The following is a 23,091-nucleotide window of genomic DNA, read 5'->3' as shown; positions in this document are numbered from 1 at the left end:
AACAAACACGTGGGTGGAAGGGCCATTCCCTTCGTAACTCGAGAATATACCCCAGGTTCCCACCGCAACTCGAGAAAAACCATGAGACTTCCCCCTCGCCGCGAGATGAGGCCCGATTCCCCTGCACTGCGTGCAGAGCAATTCCGTGTTGCACATCACACATGAAAGGATCCTTGATTTCCTTGATGGCACTCCAGAGAAACCCCAAGAACACTGTTTCAAGGTTGAGGGATCCTGAGGTCACTGTAGCAACACGAAAGAGCTCCGTGGACCAAAAATCAACTCGAGATGAGAGGTTAGTCCCTGGCTTCGACTCCAGAGGAATACCACCTTACCACAAGCACCTCAAGAGGAGGCTTCTCTCAGCTCTAGGTATGTGAGAGAGACCCTGAGTTTGCGGACTCAAGTGGAATGGAGACCGCGATGCCCTGACTCGAAATAAGGCCGGATATCCCTGCAGTGACTTGAATGCAGGCTCGTCTTGCATCTCCCAAGACGAAAGGATGTCTGAATCCCCTGTGAAGACCACAGAGAAAGACCTAGTTCACCACCTCATCGCGCCCGGAGGCCTCACATCCTCTGAAAACTCCAGAGGTACGCGGAGATCAGTGCCTCCAAAGGAGACGATGCCTGACTCCTCGTGAAACTTGATAGGAGTCCCAGGATTCCTGTGGCACGTGGAAAGGGACCCTTGGTCTCCTGCCTCAGCTGGAGAGGCGTCCCAATTGCCCTGCCAAGCCTCGAGGAGTATCCCGAGTTGTCCCTCGCAACTAGGCAGGAGTCCTGACGTCGCTGAACAAACACGTCGGTGGAAGGGCCATCCCCGTCGTAACTCGAGAATATACCGCAAGTTCCCACCGCAACTCGAGAAAAACCATGAGACTTCCCCCTCGCCGCGAGATGAGGCCCGATTCCCCTGCACTGCGTGCAGAGCAATTCCGTGTTGCACATCACACATGAAAGGATCCTTGATTTCCTTGATGGCATTCCAGAGAAACCCCAAGAACACTGTTTCAAGGTTGAGGGATCCTGAGGTCACTGTAGCAACACGAAAGAGCTCCGTGGACCATGAATCAACTCGAGATGAGAGGTTAGTCCCTGGCTTCAACTCCAGAGGAATACCACCTTACCACAAGCACCTCAAGAGGAGGCTTCTCTCAGCTCTAGGTATGTGAGAGGGACCCTGAGTTTGCGGCCTCAAGTGGAATGGACACCACGATGCCCTGACTTGAAATAAGGCCGGATATCCCTGCAGTGACTTGAATGCAGGCTCGTCTTGCATCTCCCAAGACGAAAGGATGTCTGAATCCCCTGTGGAGACCACAGAGAAAGACCTAGTTCCCCACCTCATCGCGACCTGAGGCCTCACATTCTTTGAAAACTCCAGAGGTACGCGGAGATCAGTGCCTCCAAAGGAGACGATGCCTGACTCCTCGTGAAACTTGATAGGAGACCCAGGATTCCTGTGGCACGTGGAAAGGGACCCTTGGTCTCCCGGCTCAGCTTGACAGGCGTCCCAATTGCCGTGCCAAGCCTCGAGGAGAATCCCGAGTTGTCCCTCGCAACTAGGCAGGAGTCCTGACATCGCTGAACAAACACGTGGGTGGAAGGGCCATCCGCGTCGTAACTCGAGAATATACCCCAGGTTCCCGCCGCAACTCGAGAAAAACCATGAGACTTCCCCCTCGCCGCGAGATGAGGCCCGATTCCCCTGCACTGCGTGCAGAGCAATTCCGTGTTGCACATCACACATGAAAGGAGCCTTGTTTTCCTTGATGGCACTCCAGAGAAACCCCAAGAACACTGTTTCAAGGCGAGAGGGAGCCGGAGGTCACTGTAGCAACACGAAAGAGCTCCGTGGACCAAAAATCAACTCGAGATGAGAGGTTAGTCCGTGGCTTCGACTCCAGAGGAATACCACTTTACCACAAGCACTTCAAGAGGGGGCTTCTCTTAGCTCTAGGTATTTGAGAGGGACCCTGAATTTGGGGCCTCAAGTGGAATGGACACCGCGATGCCATGACTCGAAATCAGGCCGGATATCCCTGCAGTGACTTGAATGCAGGCTCGTCTTGCATCTCCCAAGATGAAAGGATGTCTGAATCCCCTGTGGAGACCACAGAGAAAGACCTAGTTCCCCACCTCATCGCGACCGGAGGCCTCACATCTTTTGAAAACTCCAGAGGTACGCGGAGATCAGTGCCTCCAAAGGAGACGATGCCTGACTCCTCGTGAAACTTGATAGGAGTCCCAGGATTCCTGTGACACGTGGAAAGGGACCCTTGGTCTCCTGCCTCAGCTGGAGAGGCGTCCCAATTGCCCTGCCAAGCCTCGAGGAGAATCCCGAGTTGTCCCTCGCAACTAGGCAGGAGTCCTGACGTCGCTGAAGAAACACGTGTGTGGAAGGGCCATCCTCGTCGTAACTCGAGAATATACCCCAGGTTCCCGCCGCAACTCGAGAAAAACCATGAGACTTCCCCTCGCCGCGAGATGAGGCTCGATTCCCCTGCACTGTGTGCAGAGCAATTCCGTGTTGCACATCACACATGAAAGGAGCCTTGATTTCCTTGATGGCACTCCAGAGAAACCCCAAGAACACTGTTTCAAGGCTAGAGGGATCCTGAGGTCACTGTAGCAACAGGAAAGAGCTCCGTGGACCAAAAATCAACTCGAGATGAGAGGTTAGTCCCTGGCTTCGACTCCAGAGGAATACCACCTTACCATAAGCACCTCAAGAGGAGGCTTCTCTCAGCTCTAGGTATGTGAGAGGGACCCTGAGTTTGCGGCCTCAAGTGGAATGGTCACCGCGATGCCCTGACTCGAAATAAGGCCGGATATCCCTGCAGTGACTTGAATGCAGGCTCGTCTTGCATCTCCCAAGATGAAAGGATGTCTGAATCCCCTGTGGAGACCACAGAGAAAGACCTAGTTCCCCACCTCATCGCAAAGGGAGGCCTCATATACTTTGACAACTCCAGAGGTACGCGGAGATCAGTGCCTCCAAAGGAGACGATGCCTGACTCCTCGTGAAACTTGATAGGAGTCCCAGGATTCCTGTGGCACGTGGAAAGGGACACTTGGTCTCCCGCCTCAGCTGGAGAGGCATCCCAATAGCCCTGCCATGCCTCGAGGAGAATCCCGAGTTGTCCCTCGCAACTAGGCAGGAGTCCTGACGTCGCTGAACAAACACTTGGGTGGAAGGGCCATCCCCATCGTAACTCGAGAATATACCCCAGGTTCCCGCCGCAACTCGAGAGAAACCATGAGACTTCCTCCTCGCCGCGAGATGAGGCCCGATTCCCCTGCACTGCGTGCAGAGCAATTCCGTGTTGCACATCACACATGAAAGGAGCCTTGATTTCCTTGATGGCACTCCAGAGAAACCCCAAGAACACTGTTTCAAGGCTAGAGGGATCCTTAGGTCACTGTAGCAACACGAAAGAGCTCCGTGGACCAAAAATCAACTCGAGATGAGAGGTTAGTCCCTGGATTCGACTGCAGAGGAATACCACCTTACCACAAGCACCTCAAGAGGAGGCTTCTCTCAGCTCTAGGTATGTGAGAGGGACCCTGAGTTTGCGGCCTCAAGTGGAATGGACACCGCGATGCCCTGACTCGAAATAAGGCCGGATATCCCTGCAGTGACTTGAATGCAGGTTCGTCTTGCATCTCCCAAGACGAAAGGATGTCCGAATCCCCTGTGGAGACCACAGAAAAAGACCTAGTTCCCCACCTCATCGCGATCGGAGGCCTCACATCCTTTGAAAACTCCAGAGGTACGCGGAGATCAGTGCCTCCAAAGGAGACGATGCCTGACTCCTCGTGAAACTTGATAGGAGTCCCAGGATTCCTGTGCCACGTGGAAAGGGACCGTTGGTCTCCTGCCTCAGCTGGAGAGGCGTCCCAATTGCCCTGCCAAGCCTCGAGCAGAATCCCGAGTTGTCCCTCGCAACTAGGCAGGAGTCCTGACGTCGCTGAGCAAACACGTGGGTGGAAGGGCCATCCCCGTCGTAACTCGAGAATATACCCCAGGTTCCCGCCGCAACTCGAGAAAAACCATGAGACTTCCCCCTCGCCGCGAGATGAGGCCCGATTCCCCTGCACTGCGTGCAGAGCAATTCCGTGTTGCACATCACACATGAAAGGAGCCTTGATTTCCTTGATGGCACTCCAGAGAAACCCCAAGAACACTGTTTCAAGGCTAGAGGGATATTGAGGTCACTGTAGCAACATGAAAGAGCTCCGTGGACCAAAAATCAACTCGAGATGAGAGGTTAGTCCCTGGCTTCGACTCCAGAGGAATACCACCTTACCACAAGCACCTCAAGAGGAGGCTTCTCTCAGCTTGAGGTATGTGAGAGGGACCCTGAGTTTGCGGCCTCAAGTGGAATGGACACCGCGATGCCCTGACTCGAAATAAGGCCGGATATCCCTGCAGTGACTTGAATGCAGGCTCGTCTTGCATCTCCCAAGACGAAAGGATGTCTGAATCCCCTGTGGAGACCACAGAGAAAGACCTAGTTCCCCACCTCATCGCGACCTGAGGCCTCACATCCTTTGAAAACTCCAGAGGTACGCGGAGATCAGTGCCTCCAAAGGAGACGATGCCTGACTCCTCGTGAAACTTGATAGGAGTCCCAGGATTCCTGTGCACGTGGAAAGGGACCCTTGGTCTCCCGCCTCAGCTGGAGAGGCGTCCCAATTGCCCTGCCAAGCCTCGAGGAGAATCCCGAGTTGTCCCTCGCAACTAGGCAGGAGTCCTGACGTCGCTGAACAAACACGTGGGTGGAAGGGCCATTCCCTTCGTAACTCGAGAATATACCCCAGGTTCCCACCGCAACTCAAGAAAAACCATGAGACTTCCCCCTCGCCGCGAGATGAGGCCCGATTCCCCTGCACTGCGTGCAGAGCAATTCCGTGTTGCACATCACACATGAAAGGATCCTTGATTTCCTTGATGGCACTCCAGAGAAACCCCAAGAACACTGTTTCAAGGTTGAGGGATCCTGAGGTCACTGTAGCAACACGAAAGAGCTCCGTGGACCAAAAATCAACTCGAGATGAGAGGTTAGTTCCTGGCTTCGACTCCAGAGGAATACCACCTTACCACAAGCACCTCAAGAGGAGGCTTCTCTCAGCTCTAGGTATGTGAGAGAGACCCTGAGTTTGCGGACTCAAGTGGAATGGAGACCGCGATGCCCTGACTCGAAATAAGGCCGGATATCCCTGCAGTGACTTGAATGCAGGCTCGTCTTGCATCTCCCAAGACGAAAGGATGTCTGAATCCCCTGTGGAGACCACAGAGAAAGACCTAGTTCACCACCTCATCGCGCCCGGAGGCCTCACATCCTCTGAAAACTCCAGAGGTACGCGGAGATCAGTGCCTCCAAAGGAGACGATGCCTGACTCCTCGTGAAACTTGATAGGAGTCCCAGGATTCCTGTGGCACGTGGAAAGGGACACTTGGTCTCCTGCCTCAGCTGGAGAGGCGTCCCAATTGCCCTGCAAAGCCTCGAGGAGTATCCCGAGTTGTCCCTCGCAACTAAGCAGGAGTCCTGACGTCGCTGAACAAACACGTCGGTGGAAGGGCCATCCCCGTCGTAACTCGAGAATATACCGCAAGTTCCCACCGCAACTCGAGAAAAACCATGAGACTTCCCCCTCGCCGCGAGATGAGGCCCGATTCCCCTGCACTGCGTGCAGAGCAATTCTGTGTTGCACATCACACATGAAAGGAGCCTTGATTTCCTTGATGGCATTCCAGAGAAACCCCAAGAACACTGTTTCAAGGTTGAGGGATCCTGAGGTCACTGTAGCAACACGAAAGAGCTCCGTGGACCATGAATCAACTCGAGATGAGAGGTTAGTCCCTGGCTTCAACTCCAGAGGAATACCACCTTACCACAAGCACCTCAAGAGGAGGCTTCTCTCATCTCTAGGTATGTGAGAGGGACCCTGAGTTTGCGGCCTCAAGTGGAATGGACACCACGATGCCCTGACTCGAAATAAGGCCGGATATCCCTGCAGTGACTTGAATGCAGGCTCGTCTTGCATCTCCCAAGACGAAAGGATGTCTGAATCCCCTGTGGAGACCAGAGAGAAAGACCTAGTTCCACACCTCATCGCGACGGGAGGCCTCACATCCTCTGAAAACTCCAGAGGTACGCGGAGATCAGTCCCTCCAAAGGAGACGATGCCTGACTCCTCGGGAAACTTGATAGGAGTCCCAGGATTCCTGTGGCACGTGGAAAGGGACGCTTGGTCTCCCGGCTCAGCTTGACAGGCGTCCCAATTGCCGTGCCAAGCCTCGAGGAGAATCCCGAGTTGTCCCTCGCAACTAGGCAGGAGTCCTGACGTCGCTGAACAAACACGTGGGTGGAAGGGCCATCCCCGTCGTAACTCGAGAATATACCCCAGGTTCCCGCCGCAACTCGAGAAAAACCATGAGACTTCCCCCTCGCCGCGAGATGAGGCCCGATTCCCCTGCACTGCGTGCAGAGCAATTCCGTGTTGCACATCACACATGAAAGGAGCCTTGATTTCCTTGATGGCACTCCAGAGAAACCCCAAGAACACTGTTTCAAGGCGAGAGGGAGCCGGAGGTCACTGTAGCAACACGAAAGAGCTCCGTGGACCAAAAATCAACTCGAGATGAGAGGTTAGTCCGTGGCTTCGACTCCAGAGGAATACCACTTTACCACAAGCACTTCAAGAGGGGGCTTCTCTTAGCTCTAGGTATTTGAGAGGGACCCTGAATTTGGGGCCTCAAGTGGAATGGACACCGCGATGCCATGACTCGAAATCAGGCCGGATATCCCTGCAGTGACTTGAATGCAGGCTCGTCTTGCATCTCCCAAGATAAAAGGATGTCTGAATCCCCTGTGGAGACCACAGAGAAAGACCTTGTTCCCCACCTCATCGCGACCGGAGGCCTCACATCTTTTGAAAACTCCAGAGGTACGCGGAGATCAGTGCCTCCAAAGGAGACGATGCCTGACTCCTCATGAAACTTGATAGGAGTCCCAGGATTCCTGTGGCACGTGGAAAGGGACCCTTGGTCTCCCGCCTCAGCTGGAGAGGCGTCCCAATTGCCCTGCCAAGCCTCGAGGAGAATCCCGAGTTGTCCCTCGCAACTAGGCAGGAGTCCTGACGTCGCTGAACAAACACGTGGGTGGAAGGGCCATCCCCGTCGTAACTCGAGAATATACCCCAGGTTCCCGCCGGAACTCGAGAAAAACCATGAGACTTCCCCCTCGCCGCGAGATGAGGCCCGATTCCCCTGCACTGCGTGCAGAGCAATTCCGTGTTGCACATCACACATGAAAGGATCCTTGATTTCCTTGATGGCACTCCAGAGAAACCCCAAGAACACTGTTTCAAGGTTGAGGGATCCTGAGGTCACTGTAGCAACACGAAAGAGCTCCGTGGACCAAAAATCAACTCGAGATGAGAGGTTAGTCCCTGGCTTCGACTCCAGAGGAATACCACCTTACCATAAGCACCTCAAGAGGAGGCTTCTCTCAGCTCTAGGTATGTGAGAGGGACCCTGAGTTTGCGGCCTCAAGTGGAATGGTCACCGCGATGCCCTGACTCGAAATAAGGCCGGATATCCCTGCAGTGACTTGAATGCAGGCTCGTCTTGCATCTCCCAAGATGAAAGGATGTCTGAATCACCTGTGTAGACCACAGAGAAAGACCTAGTTCCCCACCTCATCGCGAAGGGAGGCCTCATATACTTTGACAACTCCAGAGGTACGCGGAGATCAGTGCCTCCAAAGGAGACGATGCCTGACTCCTCGTGAAACTTGATAGGAGTCCCAGGATTCCTGTGGCACGTGGAAAGGGACCCTTGGTCTCCCGCCTCAGCTGGAGAGGCATCCCAATGGCCCTGCCATGCCTCGAGGAGAATCCCGAGTTGTCCCTCGCAACTAGGCAGGAGTCCTGACGTCGCTGAACAAACACGTGGGTGGAAGGGCCATCCCCGTCGTAACTCGAGAATATACCCCAGGTTCCCGCCGCAACTCGAGAAAAACCATGAGACTTCCCCCTCGCCGCGAGATGAGGCCCGATTCCCCTGCACTGCGTGCAGAGCAATTCCGTGTTGCACATCACACATGAAAGGATCCTTGATTTCGTTGATGGCACTCCAGAGAAAACCCCAAGAACACTGTTTCAAGGTTGAGGGATCCTGAGGTCACTGTAGCAACACGAAAGAGCTCCGTGGACCAAAAATCAACTCGAGATGAGAGGTTAGTCCCTGGCTTCGACTCCAGAGGAATACCACCTTACCATAAGCACCTCAAGAGGAGGCTTCTCTCAGCTCTAGGTATGTGAGAGGGACCCTGAGTTTGCGGCCTCAAGTGGAATGGTCACCGCGATGCCCTGACTCGAAATAAGGCCGGATATCCCTGCAGTGACTTGAATGCAGGCTCGTCTTGCATCTCCCAAGATGAAAGGATGTCTGAATCACCTGTGTAGACCACAGAGAAAGACCTAGTTCCCCACCTCATCGCGAAGGGAGGCCTCATATACTTTGACAACTCCAGAGGTACGCGGAGATCAGTGCCTCCAAAGGAGACGATGCCTGACTCCTCGTGAAACTTGATAGGAGTCCCAGGATTCCTGTGGCACGTGGAAAGGGACACTTGGTCTCCCGCCTCAGCTGGAGAGGCATCCCAATGGCCCTGCCATGCCTCGAGGAGAATCCCGAGTTGTCCCTCGCAACTAGGCAGGAGTCCTGACGTCGCTGAACAAACACTTGGGTGGAAGGGCCATCCCCATCGTAACTCGAGAATATACCCCAGGTTCCCGCCGCAACTCGAGAAAAACCATAGACTTCCTCCTCGCCGCGAGATGAGGCCCGATTCCCCTGCACTGCGTGCAGAGCAATTCCGTGTTGCACATCACACATGAAAGGAGCCTTAATTTCCTTGATGGCACTCCAGAGAAACCCCAAGAACACTGTTTCAAGGCTAGAGGGATCCTGAGGTCACTGTAGCAACACGAAAGAGCTCCGTGGACCAAAAATCAACTCGAGATGAGAGGTTAGTCCCTGGATTCGACTGCAGAGGAATACCACCTTACCACAAGCACCTCAAGAGGAGGCTTCTCTCAGCTCTAGGTGTGTGAGAGGGACCCTGAGTTTGCGGCCTCAAGTGGAATGGACACCGCGATGCCCTGACTCGAAATAAGGCCGGATATCCCTGCAGTGACTTGAATGCAGGTTCTTCTTGCATCTCCCAAGACGAAAGGATGTCCGAATCCCCTGTGGAGACCACAGAAAAAGACCTAGTTCCCCACCTCATCGCGATCGGAGGCCTCACATCCTTTGAAAACTCCAGAGGTACGCGGAGATCAGTGCCTCCAAAGGAGACGATGCCTGACTCCTCGTGAAACTTGATAGGAGTCCCAGGATTCCTGTGGCACGTGGAAAGGGACCCTTGGACTCCCGCCTCAGCTGGAGAGGCGTCCCAATTGCCCTGCCAAGCCTCGAGCAGAATCCCGAGTTGTCCCTCGCAACTAGGCAGGAGTCCTGACGTCGCTGAGCAAACACGTGGGTGGAAGGGCCATCCCCGTCGTAACTCGAGAATATACCCCAGGTTCCCGCCGGAACTCGAGAAAAACCATGAGACTTCCCCCTCGCCGCGAGATGAGGCCCGATTCCCCTGCACTGCGTGCAGAGCAATTCCGTGTTGCACATCACACATGAAAGGATCCTTGATTTCCTTGATGGCACTCCAGAGAAACCCCAAGAACACTGTTTCAAGGTTGAGGGATCCTGAGGTCACTGTAGCAACACGAAAGAGCTCCGTGGACCAAAAATCAACTCGAGATGAGAGGTTAGTCCCTGGCTTCGACTCCAGAGGAATACCACCTTACCATAAGCACCTCAAGAGGAGGCTTCTCTCAGCTCTAGGTATGTGAGAGGGACCCTGAGTTTGCGGCCTCAAGTGGAATGGTCACCGCGATGCCCTGACTCGAAATAAGGCCGGATATCCCTGCAGTGACTTGAATGCAGGCTCGTCTTGCATCTCCCAAGATGAAAGGATGTCTGAATCACCTGTGTAGACCACAGAGAAAGACCTAGTTCCCCACCTCATCGCGAAGGGAGGCCTCATATACTTTGACAACTCCAGAGGTACGCGGAGATCAGTGCCTCCAAAGGAGACGATGCCTGACTCCTCGTGAAACTTGATAGGAGTCCCAGGATTCCTGTGGCACGTGGAAAGGGACCCTTGGTCTCCCGCCTCAGCTGGAGAGGCATCCCAATGGCCCTGCCATGCCTCGAGGAGAATCCCGAGTTGTCCCTCGCAACTAGGCAGGAGTCCTGATGTCGCTGAACAAACACGTGGGTGGAAGGGCCATCCCCGTCGTAACTCGAGAATATACCCCAGGTTCCCGCCGCAACTCGAGAAAAACCATGAGACTTCCCCCTCGCCGCGAGATGAGGCCCGATTCCCCTGCACTGCGTGCAGAGCAATTCCGTGTTGCACATCACACATGAAAGGATCCTTGATTTCCTTGATGGCACTCCAGAGAAACCCCAAGAACACTGTTTCAAGGTTGAGGGATCCTGAGGTCACTGTAGCAACACGAAAGAGCTCCGTGGACCAAAAATCAACTCGAGATGAGAGGTTAGTCCCTGGCTTCGACTCCAGAGGAATACCACCTTACCATAAGCACCTCAAGAGGAGGCTTCTCTCAGCTCTAGGTATGTGAGAGGGACCCTGAGTTTGCGGCCTCAAGTGGAATGGTCACTGCGATGCCCTGACTCGAAATAAGGCCGGATATCCCTGCAGTGACTTGAATGCAGGCTCGTCTTGCATCTCCCAAGATGAAAGGATGTCTGAATCACCTGTGTAGACCACAGAGAAAGACCTAGTTCCCCACCTCATCGCGAAGGGAGGCCTCATATACTTTGACAACTCCAGAGGTACGCGGAGATCAGTGCCTCCAAAGGAGACGATGCCTGACTCCTCGTGAAACTTGATAGGAGTCCCAGGATTCCTGTGGCACGTGGAAAGGGACACTTGGTCTCCCGCCTCAGCTGGAGAGGCATCCCAATGGCCCTGCCATGCCTCGAGGAGAATCCCGAGTTGTCCCTCGCAACTAGGCAGGAGTCCTGACGTCGCTGAACAAACACTTGGGTGGAAGGGCCATCCCCATCGTAACTCGAGAATATACCCCAGGTTCCCGCCGCAACTCGAGAAAAACCATAGACTTCCTCCTCGCCGCGAGATGAGGCCCGATTCCCCTGCACTGCGTGCAGAGCAATTCCGTGTTGCACATCACACATGAAAGGTGCCTTAATTTCCTTGATGGCACTCCAGAGAAACCCCAAGAACACTGTTTCAAGGCTAGAGGGATCCTTAGGTCACTGTAGCAACACGAAAGAGCTCCGTGGACCAAAAATCAACTCGAGATGAGAGGTTAGTCCCTGGATTCGACTGCAGAGGAATACCACCTTACCACAAGCACCTCAAGAGGAGGCTTCTCTCAGCTCTAGGTGTGTGAGAGGGACCCTGAGTTTGCGGCCTCAAGTGGAATGGACACCGCGATGCCCTGACTCGAAATAAGGCCGGATATCCCTGCAGTGACTTGAATGCAGGTTCTTCTTGCATCTCCCAAGACGAAAGGATGTCCGAATCCCCTGTGGAGACCACAGAAAAAGACGTAGTTCCCCACCTCATCGCGATCGGAGGCCTCACATCCTTTGAAAACTCCAGAGGTACGCGGAGATCAGTGCCTCCAAAGGAGACGATGCCTGACTCCTCGTGAAACTTGATAGGAGTCCCAGGATTCCTGTGGCACGTGGAAAGGGACCCTTGGTCTCCCGCCTCAGCTGGAGAGGCGTCCCAATTGCCCTGCCAAGCCTCGAGCAGAATCCCGAGTTGTCCCTCGCAACTAGGCAGGAGTCCTGACGTCGCTGAGCAAACACGTGGGTGGAAGGGCCATCCCCGTCGTAACTCGAGAATATACCCCAGGTTCCCGCCGCAACTCGAGAAAAACCATGAGACTTCCCCCTCGCCGCGAGATGAGGCCTGATTCCCCTGCACTGCGTGCAGAGCAATTCCGTGTTGCACATCACACATGAAAGGAGCCTTGATTTCCTTGATGGCACTCCAGAGAAACCCCAAGAACACTGTTTCAAGGCTAGAGGGATATTGAGGTCACTGTAGCAACATGAAAAAGCTCCGTGGACCAAAAATCAACTCGAGATGAGAGGTTAGTCCCTGGCTTCGACTCCAGAGGAATACCACCTTACCACAAGCACCTCAAGAGGAGGCTTCTCTCAGCTTGAGGTATGTGAGAGGGACCCTGAGTTTGCGGCCTCAAGTGGAATGGACACCGCGATGCCCTGGCTCGAAATAAGGCCGGATATCCCTGCAGTGACTTGAATGCAGGCTCGTCTTGCATCTCCCAAGACGAAAGGATGTCTGAATCCCCTGTGGAGACCACAGAGAAAGACCTAGTTCCCCACCTCATCGCGACCTGAGGCCTCACATCCTTTGAAAACTCCAGAGGTACGCGGAGATCAGTGCCTCCAAAGGAGACGATGCCTGACTCCTCGTGAAACTTGATAGGAGTCCCAGGATTCCTGTGGCACGTGGAAAGGGAACCTTGGTCTCCCGCCTCAGCTGGAGAGGCGTCCCAATTGCCCTGCCAAGCCTCGAGGAGAATCCCGAGTTGTCCCTCGCAACTAGGCAGGAGTCCTGACGTCGCTGAACAAACACGTGGGTGGAAGGGCCATTCCCTTCGTAACTCGAGAATATACCCCATGTTCCCACCGCAACTCGAGAAAAACCATGAGACTGCCCCCTCGCCGCGAGATGAGGCCCGATTCCCCTGCACTGCGTGCAGAGCAATTCCGTGTTGCACATCACACATGAAAGGATCCTTGATTTCCTTGATGGCACTCCAGAGAAACCCCAAGAACACTGTTTCAAGGTTGAGGGATCCTGAGGTCACTGTAGCAACACGAAAGAGCTCCGTGGACCAAAAATCAACTCGAGATGAGAGGTTAGTCCCTGGCTTCGACTCCAGAGGAATACCACCTTACCACAAGCACCTCAAGAGGAGGCTTCTCTCAGCTCTAGGTATGTGAGAGAGACCCTGAGTTTGCGGACTCAAGTGGAATGGAGACCGCGATGCCCTGACTCGAAATAAGGCCGGATATCCCTGCAGTGACTTGAATGCAGGCTCGTCTTGCATCTCCCAAGACGAAAGGATGTCTGAATCCCCTGTGGAGACCACAGAGAAAGACCTAGTTCACCACCTCATCGCGCCCGGAGGCCTCACATCCTCTGAAAACTCCAGAGGTACGCGGAGATCAGTGCCTCCAAAGGAGACGATGCCTGACTCCTCGTGAAACTTGATAGGAGTCCCAGGATTCCTGTGGCACGTGGAAAGGGACCCTTGGTCTCCCGCCTCAGCTGGAGAGGCGCCCCAATTGCCCTGCCAAGCCTCGAGGAGTATCCCGAGTTGTCCCTCGCAACTAGGCAGGAGTCCTGACGTCGCTGAACAAACACGTCGGTGGAAGGGCCATCCCCGTCGTAACTCGAGAATATACCGCAAGTTCCCACCGCAACTCGAGAAAAACCATGAGACTTCCCCCTCGCCGCGAGATGAGGCCCGATTCCCCTGCACTGCGTGCAGAGCAATTCTGTGTTGCACATCACACATGAAAGGAGCCTTGATTTCCTTGATGGCATTCCAGAGAAACCCCAAGAACACTGTTTCAAGGTTGAGGGATCCTGAGGTCACTGTAGCAACACGAAAGAGCTCCGTGGACCATGAATCAACTCGAGATGAGAGGTTAGTCCCTGGCTTCAACTCCAGAGGAATACCACCTTACCACAAGCACCTCAAGAGGAGGCTTCTCTCAGCTCTAGGTATGTGAGAGGGACCCTGAGTTTGCGGCCTCAAGTGGAATGGACACCACGATGCCCTGACTCGAAATAAGGCCGGATATCCCTGCAGTGACTTGAATGCAGGCTCGTCTTGCATCTCCCAAGACGAAAGGATGTCTGAATCCCCTGTGGAGACCACAGAGAAAGACCTAGTTCCCCACCTCATGGCGACCGGAGGCCTCACATCCTGTGAAAATTCCAGAGGTATGCGGAGATCAGTGCCTCCAAAGGAGACGATGCCTGACTCCTCGTGAAACTTGATAGGAGTCCCAGGATTCCTGTGGCACGTGGAAAGGGACCCTTTGTCTCTCGCCTCAGCTGGAGAGGCGTCCCAATTGCCCTGCCAAGCCTCGAGGAGATTCCCGAGTTGTCACTCGCAACTAGGCAGGAGTCCTGACGTCGCTGAACAAACACGTGGGTGGAAGGGCCATCCCCGTCGTAACTCGAGAATATACCCCAGGTTCCCCCCGCAACTCGAGAAAAACCATGAGACTTCCCCCTCGCCGCGAGATGAGGCCCGATTCCCCTGCACTGCGTGCAGAGCAATTCCGTGTTGCACATCACACATGAAAGGAGCCTTGATTTCCTTGATGGCACTCCAGAGAAACCCCAAGAACACTGTTTCAAGGTTGAGGGATCCTGAGGTCACTGTAGCAACACGAAAGAGCTCCGTGGACCAAAAATCAACTCGAGATGAGTGGTTAGTCCCTGGCTTCGACTCCAAAGGAATACCACCTTACCACAAGCACCTCAAGAGGAGGCTTCTCTCAGCTCTATGTATGTGACAGGGACCCTGAGTTTGCCGCCTCAAGTGGAATGGAGACCGCGATGCCCTGACTCGAAATCAGGCCGGATATCCCTGCAGTGACTTGAATGCAGGCTCGTCTTGCATCTCCCAAGACGAAAGGATGTCTGAATCCCCTGTGGAGACCACAGAGAAAGACCTAGTTCCCCACCTCATGGCGACCGGAGGCCTGACATTCTTTGAAAACTCCAGAAGTACGCGGAGATCAGTGCCTCCAAAGGAGACTATGCCTGACTCCTCGTGAAACTTGATAGGAGACCCAGGATTCCTGTGGCACGTGGAAAGGGACCCTTGGTCTCCCGCCTCAGCTGGAGAGGCGCCCCAATTGCCCTGCCAAGCCTCGAGGAGAATCCCGAGTTGTCCCTCGCAACTAGGCAGGAGTCCTGACATCGCTGAACAAACACGTGGGTGGAAGGGCCATCCCCGTCTTAACTCGAGAATATACCCCAGGTTCCCGCCGCAACTCGAGAAAAACCATGAGACTTCCCCCTCGCCGCGAGATGAGGCCCGATTCCCCTGCACTGCGTGCAGAGCAATTCCGTGTTGCACATCACACATGAAAGGAGCCTTGATTTCCTTGATCGCACTCCAGAGAATCCCCAAGAACATTGTTTCAAGGTTGAGGGATCCTGAGGTCACTGTAGCAACACGAAAGAGCTCCGTGGACCAAAAATCAACTCGAGATGAGAGGTTATTCCCTGGCTTCGACTCCAGAGGAATACCACCTTGCCACAAGCACCTCAAGAGGAGGCTTCTCTCAGCTCTAGGTATGTGAGAGGGACCCTGAGTTTGTGGCCTCAAGTGGAATGGAGACCGCGATGCCCTGACTCGAAATAAGGCCGGATATCCCTGCAGTTACTTGAATGCAGGCTCGTCTTGCATCTCCCAAGACGAAAGGATGTCTGAATCCCCTGTGGAGACCACAGAGAAAGACCTAGTTCCACACCTCATCGCGACGGGAGGCCTCACATCCTCTGAAAACTCCAGAGGTACGCGGAGATCAGTCCCTCCAAAGGAGACGATGCCTGACTCCTCGGGAAACTTGATAGGAGTCCCAGGATTCCTGTGGCACGTGGAAAGGGACCCTTGGTCTCCCGGCTCAGCTTGACAGGCGTCCCAATTGCCGTGCCAAGCCTCGAGGAGAATCCCGAGTTGTCCCTCGCAACTAGGCAGGAGTCCTGACATCGCTGAACAAACACGTGGGTGGAAGGGCCATCCCCGTCGTAAGTCGCGAATATACCCAAGGTTCCCGCCGCAACTCGAGAAAAACCATGAGACTTCCCCCTCGCCGCGAGATGAGGCCCGATTCCCCTGCACTGCGTGCAGAGCAATTCCGTGTTGCACATCACACATGAAAGGAGCCTTGATTTCCTTGATGGCACTCCAGAGAAACCCCAAGAACACTGTTTCAAGCGAGAGGGAGCCGGAGGTCACTGTAGCAACACGAAAGAGCTCCGTGGACCAAAAATCAACTCGAGATGAGAGGTTAGTCCCTGGCTTCGACTCCAGAGGAATACCACTTTACCACAAGCACTTCAAGAGGGGGCTTCTCTTAGCTCTAGGTATTTGAGAGGGACCCTGAATTTGGGGCCTCAAGTGGAATGGACACCGCGATGCCATGACTCGAAATCAGGCCGGATATCCCTGCAGTGACTTGAATGCAGGCTCGTCTTGCATCTCCCAAGATGAAAGGATGTCTGAATCCCCTGTGGAGACCACAGAGAAAGACCTAGTTCCCCACCTCATCGCGACTGGAGGCCTCACATCTTTTGAAAACTCCAGAGGTACGCGGAGATCAGTGCCTCCAAAGGAGACGATGCCTGACTCCTCGTGAAACTTGATAGGAGTCCCAGGATTCCTGTGACACGTGGAAAGGGACTCTTGGTCTCCTGCCTCAGCTGGAGAGGCGTCCCAATTGCCCTGCCAAGCCTCGAGGAGAATCCCGAGTTGTCCCTCGCAACTAGGCAGGAGTCCTGACGTCGCTGAAGAAACACGTGTGTGGAAGGGCCATCCTCGTCGTAAGTCGCGAATATACCCCAGGTTCCCGCCGCAACTCGAGAAAAACCATGAGACTTCCCCCTCGCCGCGAGATGAGGCCCGATTCCCCTGCACTGTGTGCAGAGCAATTCCGTGTTGCACATCACACATGAAAGGAGCCTTGATTTCCTTGATGGCACTCCAGAGAAACCCCAAGAACACTGTTTCAAGGCTAGAGGGATCCTGAGGTCAATGTAGCAACAGGAAAGAGCTCCGTGGACCAAAAATCAACTCGAGATGAGAGGTTAGTCCCTGGCTTCGACTCCAGAGGAATACCACCTTACCATAAGCACCTCAAGAGGAGGCTTCTCTCAGCTCTAGGTATGTGAGAGGGACCCTGAGTTTGCGGCCTCAAGTGGAATGGTCAACGCGATGCCCTGACTCGAAATAAGGCCGGATATCCCTGCAGTGGCTTGAATGCAGGCTCGTCTTGCTTCTCCCAAGATGAAAGGATGTCTGAATCACCTGTGTAGACCACAGAGAAAGACCTAGTTCCCCACCTCATCGCGAAGGGAGGCCTCATATACTTTGACAACTCCAGAGGTACGCGGAGATCAGTGCCTCCAAAGGAGACGATGCCTGACTCCTCGTGAAACTTGATAGGAGTCCCAGGATTCCTGTGGAACGTGGAAAGGGACACTTGGTCTCCCGCCTCAGCTGGAGAGGCATCCCAATGGCCCTGCCAAGCCTCGAGGAGAATCCCGAGTTGTCCCTCGCAACTAGGCAGGCGTCCTGACGTCGCTGAACAAACACTTGGGTGGAAGGGCCATCCCCATCGTAACTCGAGAATATACCCCAGGTTCCCGCCGCAACTCGAGAAAAACCATGAGACTTCCCCCTCGCCGCGAGATGAGGCCCGATTCCCCTGCACTGCGTGCAGAGCAATTCCGTGTTGCACATCACACATGAAAGGAGCCTTAATTTCCTTGATGGCACTCCAGAGAAACCCCAAGAACACTGTTTCAAGGCTAGAGGGATCCTTAGGTCACTGTAGCAACACGAAAGAGCTCCGTGGACCAAAAATCAACTCGAGATGAGAGGTTAGTCCCTGGATTCGACTCCAGAGGAATACCACCTTACCACAAGCACCTCAAGAGGAGGCTTCTCTCAGCTCTAGGTATGTGAGAGGGACCCTGAGTTTGCGGCCTCAAGTGGAATGGACACCGCGATGCCCTGACTCGAAATAAGGCCGGATATCCCTGCAGTGACTTGAATGCAGGTTCGTCTTGCATCTCCCAAGACGAAAGGATGTCCGAATCCCCTGTGGAGACCACAGAAAAAGACCTAGTTCCCCACCTCATCGCGACCGGAGGCCTCACATCCTTTGAAAACTCCAGAGGTACGCGGAGATCAGTGCCTCCAAAGGAGACGATGCCTGACTCCTCATGAAACTTGATAGGAGTCCCAGGATTCCTGTGGCACGTGGAAAGGGACCCTTGGTCTCCCGCCTCAGCTGGAGAGGCGTCCCAATTGCCCTGCCAAGCCTCGAGGAGAATCCCGAGTTGTCCCTCGCAACTAGGCAGGAGTCCTGACGTCGCTGAACAAACACGTGGGTGGAAGGGCCATCCCCGTCGTAACTCGAGAATATACCACAGGTTCCCGCCGGAACTCGAGAAAAACCATGAGACTTCCCCCTCGCCGCGAGATGAGGCCCGATTCCCCTGCACTGCGTGCAGAGCAATTCCGTGTTGCACATCACACATGAAAGGATACTTGATTTCCTTGATGGCACTCCAGAGAAACCCCAAGAACACTGTTTCAAGGTTGAGGGATCCTGAGGTCACTGTAGCAACACGAAAGAGCTCCGTGGACCAAAAATCAACTCGAGATGAGAGGTTAGTCCCTGGCTTCGACTCCAGAGGAATACCACCTTACCACAATCACCTCAAGAGGAGGCTTCTCTCAGCTCTAGGTATGTGAGAGAGACCCTGAGTTTGCGGACTCAAGTGGAATGGAGACCGCGATGCCCTGACTCGAAATAAGGCCGGATATCCCTGCAGTGACTTGAATGCAGGCTCGTCTTCCATCTCCCAAGACGAAAGGATGTCTGAATCCCCTGTGGAGACACAGAGAAAGACCTAGTTCACCACCTCATCGCGCCCGGAGGCCTCACATCCTCTGAAAACTCCAGAGGTACGCGGAGATCAGTGCCTCCAAAGGAGACGATGCCTGACTCCTCGTGAAACTTGATAGGAGTCCCAGGATTCCTGTGGCACGTGGAAAGGGACCCTTGGTCTCCTGCCTCAGCTGGAGAGGCATCCCAATTGCCCTGCCAAGCCTCGAGGAGTATCCCGAGTTGTCCCTCGCAACTAGGCAGGAGTCCTGACGTCGCTGAACAAACACGTGGGTGGAAGGGCCATCCCCGTCGTAACTCGAGAATATACCGCAAGTTCCCACCGCAACTCGAGAAAAACCATGAGACTTCCCCCTAGCCGCGAGATGAGGCCCGATTCCCCTGCACTGCGTGCAGAGCAATTCCGTGTTGCACATCACACATGAAAGGAGCCTTGATTTCCTTGATGGCACTCCAGAGAAACCCCAAGAACACTGTTTCAAGCGAGAGGGAGCCGGAGGTCACTGTAGCAACACGAAAGAGCTCCGTGGACCAAAAATCAACTCGAGATGAGAGGTTAGTCCCTGGCTTCGACTCCAGAGGAATACCACTTTACCACAAGCACTTCAAGAGGGGGCTTCTCTTAGCTCTAGGTATTTGAGAGGGACCCTGAATTTGGGGCCTCAAGTGGAATGCACACTGCGATACCCTGACTCGAAATCAGGCCGGATATCCCTGCAGTGACTTGAATGCAGGCTCGTCTTGCATCTCCCAAGATGAAAGGATGTCTGAATCCCCTGTGGAGACCACAGAGAAAGACCTAGTTCCCCACCTCATCGCGACCGGAGGCCTCACATCTTTTGAAAACTCCAGAGGTACGCGGAGATCAGTGCCTCCAAAGGAGACGATGCCTGACCCCTCGTGAAACTTGATAGGAGTCCCAGGATTCCTGTGACACGTGGAAAGGGACCCTTGGTCTCCTGCCTCAGCTGGAGAGGCGTCCCAATTGCCGTGCCAAGCCTCGAGGAGAATCCCGAGTTGTCCCTCGCAACTAGGCAGGAGTCCTGACGTCGCTGAAGAAACACGTGTGTGGAAGGGACATCCTCGTCGTAAGTCGCGAATATACCCCAGGTGCCCGCCGCAACTCGAGAAAAACCATGAGACTTCCCCCTCGCCGCGAGATGAGGCCCGATTCCCCTGCACTGTGTGCAGAGCAATTCCGTGTTGCACATCACACATGAAAGGAGCCTTGATTTCCTTGATGGCACTCCAGAGAAACCCCAAGAACACTGTTTCAAGGCTAGAGGGATCCTGAGGTCACTGTAGCAACAGGAAAGAGCTCCGTGGACCAAAAATCAACTCGAGATGAGAGGTTAGTCCCTGGCTTCGACTCCAGAGGAATACCACCTTACCATAAGCACCTCAAGAGGAGGCTTCTCTCAGCTCTAGGTATGTGAGAGGGACCCTGAGTTTGCGGCCTCAAGTGGAATGGTCAACGCGATGCCCTGACTCGAAATAAGGCCGGATATCCCTGCAGTGGCTTGAATGCAGGCTCGTCTTGCATCTCCCAAGATGAAAGGATGTCTGAATCACCTGTGGAGACCACAGAGAAAGACCTAGTTCCCCACCTCATCGCGAAGGGAGGCCTCATATACTTTGACAACTCCAGAGGTACGCGGAGATCAGTGCCTCCAAAGGAGACGATGCCTGACTCCTCGTGAAACTTGATAGGAGTCCCAGGATTCCTGTGGCACGTGGAAAGGGACACTTGGTCTCCCGCCTCAGCTGGAGAGGCATCCCAATGGCCCTGCCAAGCCTCGAGGAGAATCCCGAGTTGTCCCTCGCAACTAGGCAGGAGTCCTGACGTCGCTGAACAAACACTTGGGTGGAAGGGCCATCCCCATCGTAACTCGAGAATATACCCCAGGTTCCCGCCGCAACTCGAGAAAAACCATGAGACTTCCTCCTCGCCGCGAGATGAGGCCCGATTCCCCTGCACTGCGTGCAGAGCAATTCCGTGTTGCACATCACACATGAAAGGAGCCTTAATTTCCTTGATGGCACTCCAGAGAAACCCCAAGAACACTGTTTCAAGGCTAGAGGGATCCTTAGGTCACTGTAGCAACACGAAAGAGCTCCGTGGACCAAAAATCAACTCGAGATGAGAGGTTAGTCCCTGGATTCGACTCCAGAGGAATACCACCTTACCACAAGCACCTCAAGAGGAGGCTTCTCTCAGCTCTAGGTATGTGAGAGGGACCCTGAGTTTGCGGCCTCAAGTGGAATGGACACCGCGATGCCCTGACTCGAAATAAGGCCGGATATCCCTGCAGTGACTTGAATGCAGGTTCGTCTTGCATCTCCCAAGACGAAAGGATGTCCGAATCCCCTGTGGAGACCACAGAAAAAGACCTAGTTCCCCACCTCATCGCGACCGGAGGCCTCACATCCTTTGAAAACTCCAGAGGTACGCGGAGATCAGTGCCTCCAAAGGAGACGATGCCTGACTCCTCATGAAACTTGATAGGAGTCCCAGAATTCCTGTGGCACGTGGAAAGGGACCCTTGGTCTCCCGCCTCAGCTGGAGAGGCGTCCCAATTGCCCTGCCAAGCCTCGAGGAGAATCCCGAGTTGTCCCTCGCAACTAGGCAGGAGTCCTGACGTCGCTGAACAAACACGTGGGTGGAAGGGCCATCCCCGTCGTAACTCGAGAATATACCCCAGGTTCCCGCCGCAACTCGAGAAAAACCATGAGACTTCCCCCTCGCCGCGAGATGAGGCCCGATTCCCCTGCACTGCGTGCAGAGCAATTCCGTGTTGCACATCACACATGAAAGGAGCCTTGATTTCCTTGATGGCACTCCAGAGAAACCCCAAGAACACTGTTTCAAGGCTAGAGGGATATTGAGGACACTGTAGCAACATGAAAGAGCTCCGTGGACCAAAAATCAACTCGAGATGAGAGGTTAGTCCCTGGCTTCGACTCCAGAGGAATACCACCTTACCACAAGCACCTCAAGAGGAGGCTTCTCTCAGCTTGAGGTATGTGAGAGGGACCCTGAGTTTGCGGCCTCAAGTGGAATGGACACCGGGATGCCCTGGCTCGAAATAAGGCCGGATATCCCTGCAGTGACTTGAATGCAGGCTCGTCTTGCATCTCCCAAGACGAAAGGATGTCTGAATCCCCTGTGGAGACCACAGAGAAAGACCTAGTTCCCCACCTCATCGCGACCTGAGGCCTCACATCCTTTGAAAACTCCAGAGGTACGCGGAGATCAGTGCCTCCAAAGGAGACGATGCCTGACTCCTCGTGAAACTTGATAGGAGTCCCAGGATTCCTGTGGCACGTGGAAAGGGAACCTTGGTCTCCCGCCTCAGCTGGAGAGGCGTCCCAATTGCCCTGCCAAGCCTCGAGGAGAATCCCGAGTTGTCCCTCGCAACTAGGCAGGAGTCCTGACGTCGCTGAACAAACACGTGGGTGGAAGGGCCATTCCCTTCGTAAATCGAGAATATACCCCAGGTTCCCACCGCAACTCGAGAAAAACCATGAGACTTCCCCCTCGCCGCGAGATGAGGCCCGATTCCCCTGCACTGCGTGCAGAGCAATTCCGTGTTGCACATCACACATGAAAGGATCCTTGATTTCCTTGATGGCACTCCAGAGAAACCCCAAGAACACTGTTTCAAGGTTGAGGGATCCTGAGGTCACTGTAGCAACACGAAAGAGCTCCGTGGACCAAAAATCAACTCGAGATGAGAGGTTAGTCCCTGGCTTCGACTCCAGAGGAATACCACCTTACCACAAGCACCTCAAGAGGAGGCTTCTCTCAGCTCTAGGTATGTGAGAGAGACCCTGAGTTTGCGGACTCAAGTGGAATGGAGACCGCGATGCCCTGACTCGAAATAAGGCCGGATATCCCTGCAGTGACTTGAATGCAGGCTCGTCTTGCATCTCCCAAGACGAAAGGATGTCTGAATCCCCTGTGGAGACACAGAGAAAGACCTAGTTCACCACCTCATCGCGCCCGGAGGCCTCACATCCTCTGAAAACTCCAGAGGTACGCGGAGATCAGTGCCTCCAAAGGAGACGATGCCTGACTCCTCGTGAAACTTGATAGGAGTCCCAGGATTCCTGTGGCACGTGGAAAGGGACCCTTGGTCTCCTGCCTCAGCTGGAGAGGCGTCCCAATTGCCCTGCCAAGCCTCGAGGAGTATCGCGAGTTGTCCCTCGCAACTAGGCAGGAGTCCTGACGTCGCTGAACAAACACGTCGGTGGAAGGGCCATCC

Source organism: Cervus elaphus, chromosome 20 (assembly GCF_910594005.1).
Source record: "Cervus elaphus chromosome 20, mCerEla1.1, whole genome shotgun sequence".
Taxonomy (NCBI): Eukaryota; Metazoa; Chordata; class Mammalia; order Artiodactyla; family Cervidae; genus Cervus; species Cervus elaphus.
Note: the sequence above shows the minus strand (reverse complement) of the source record.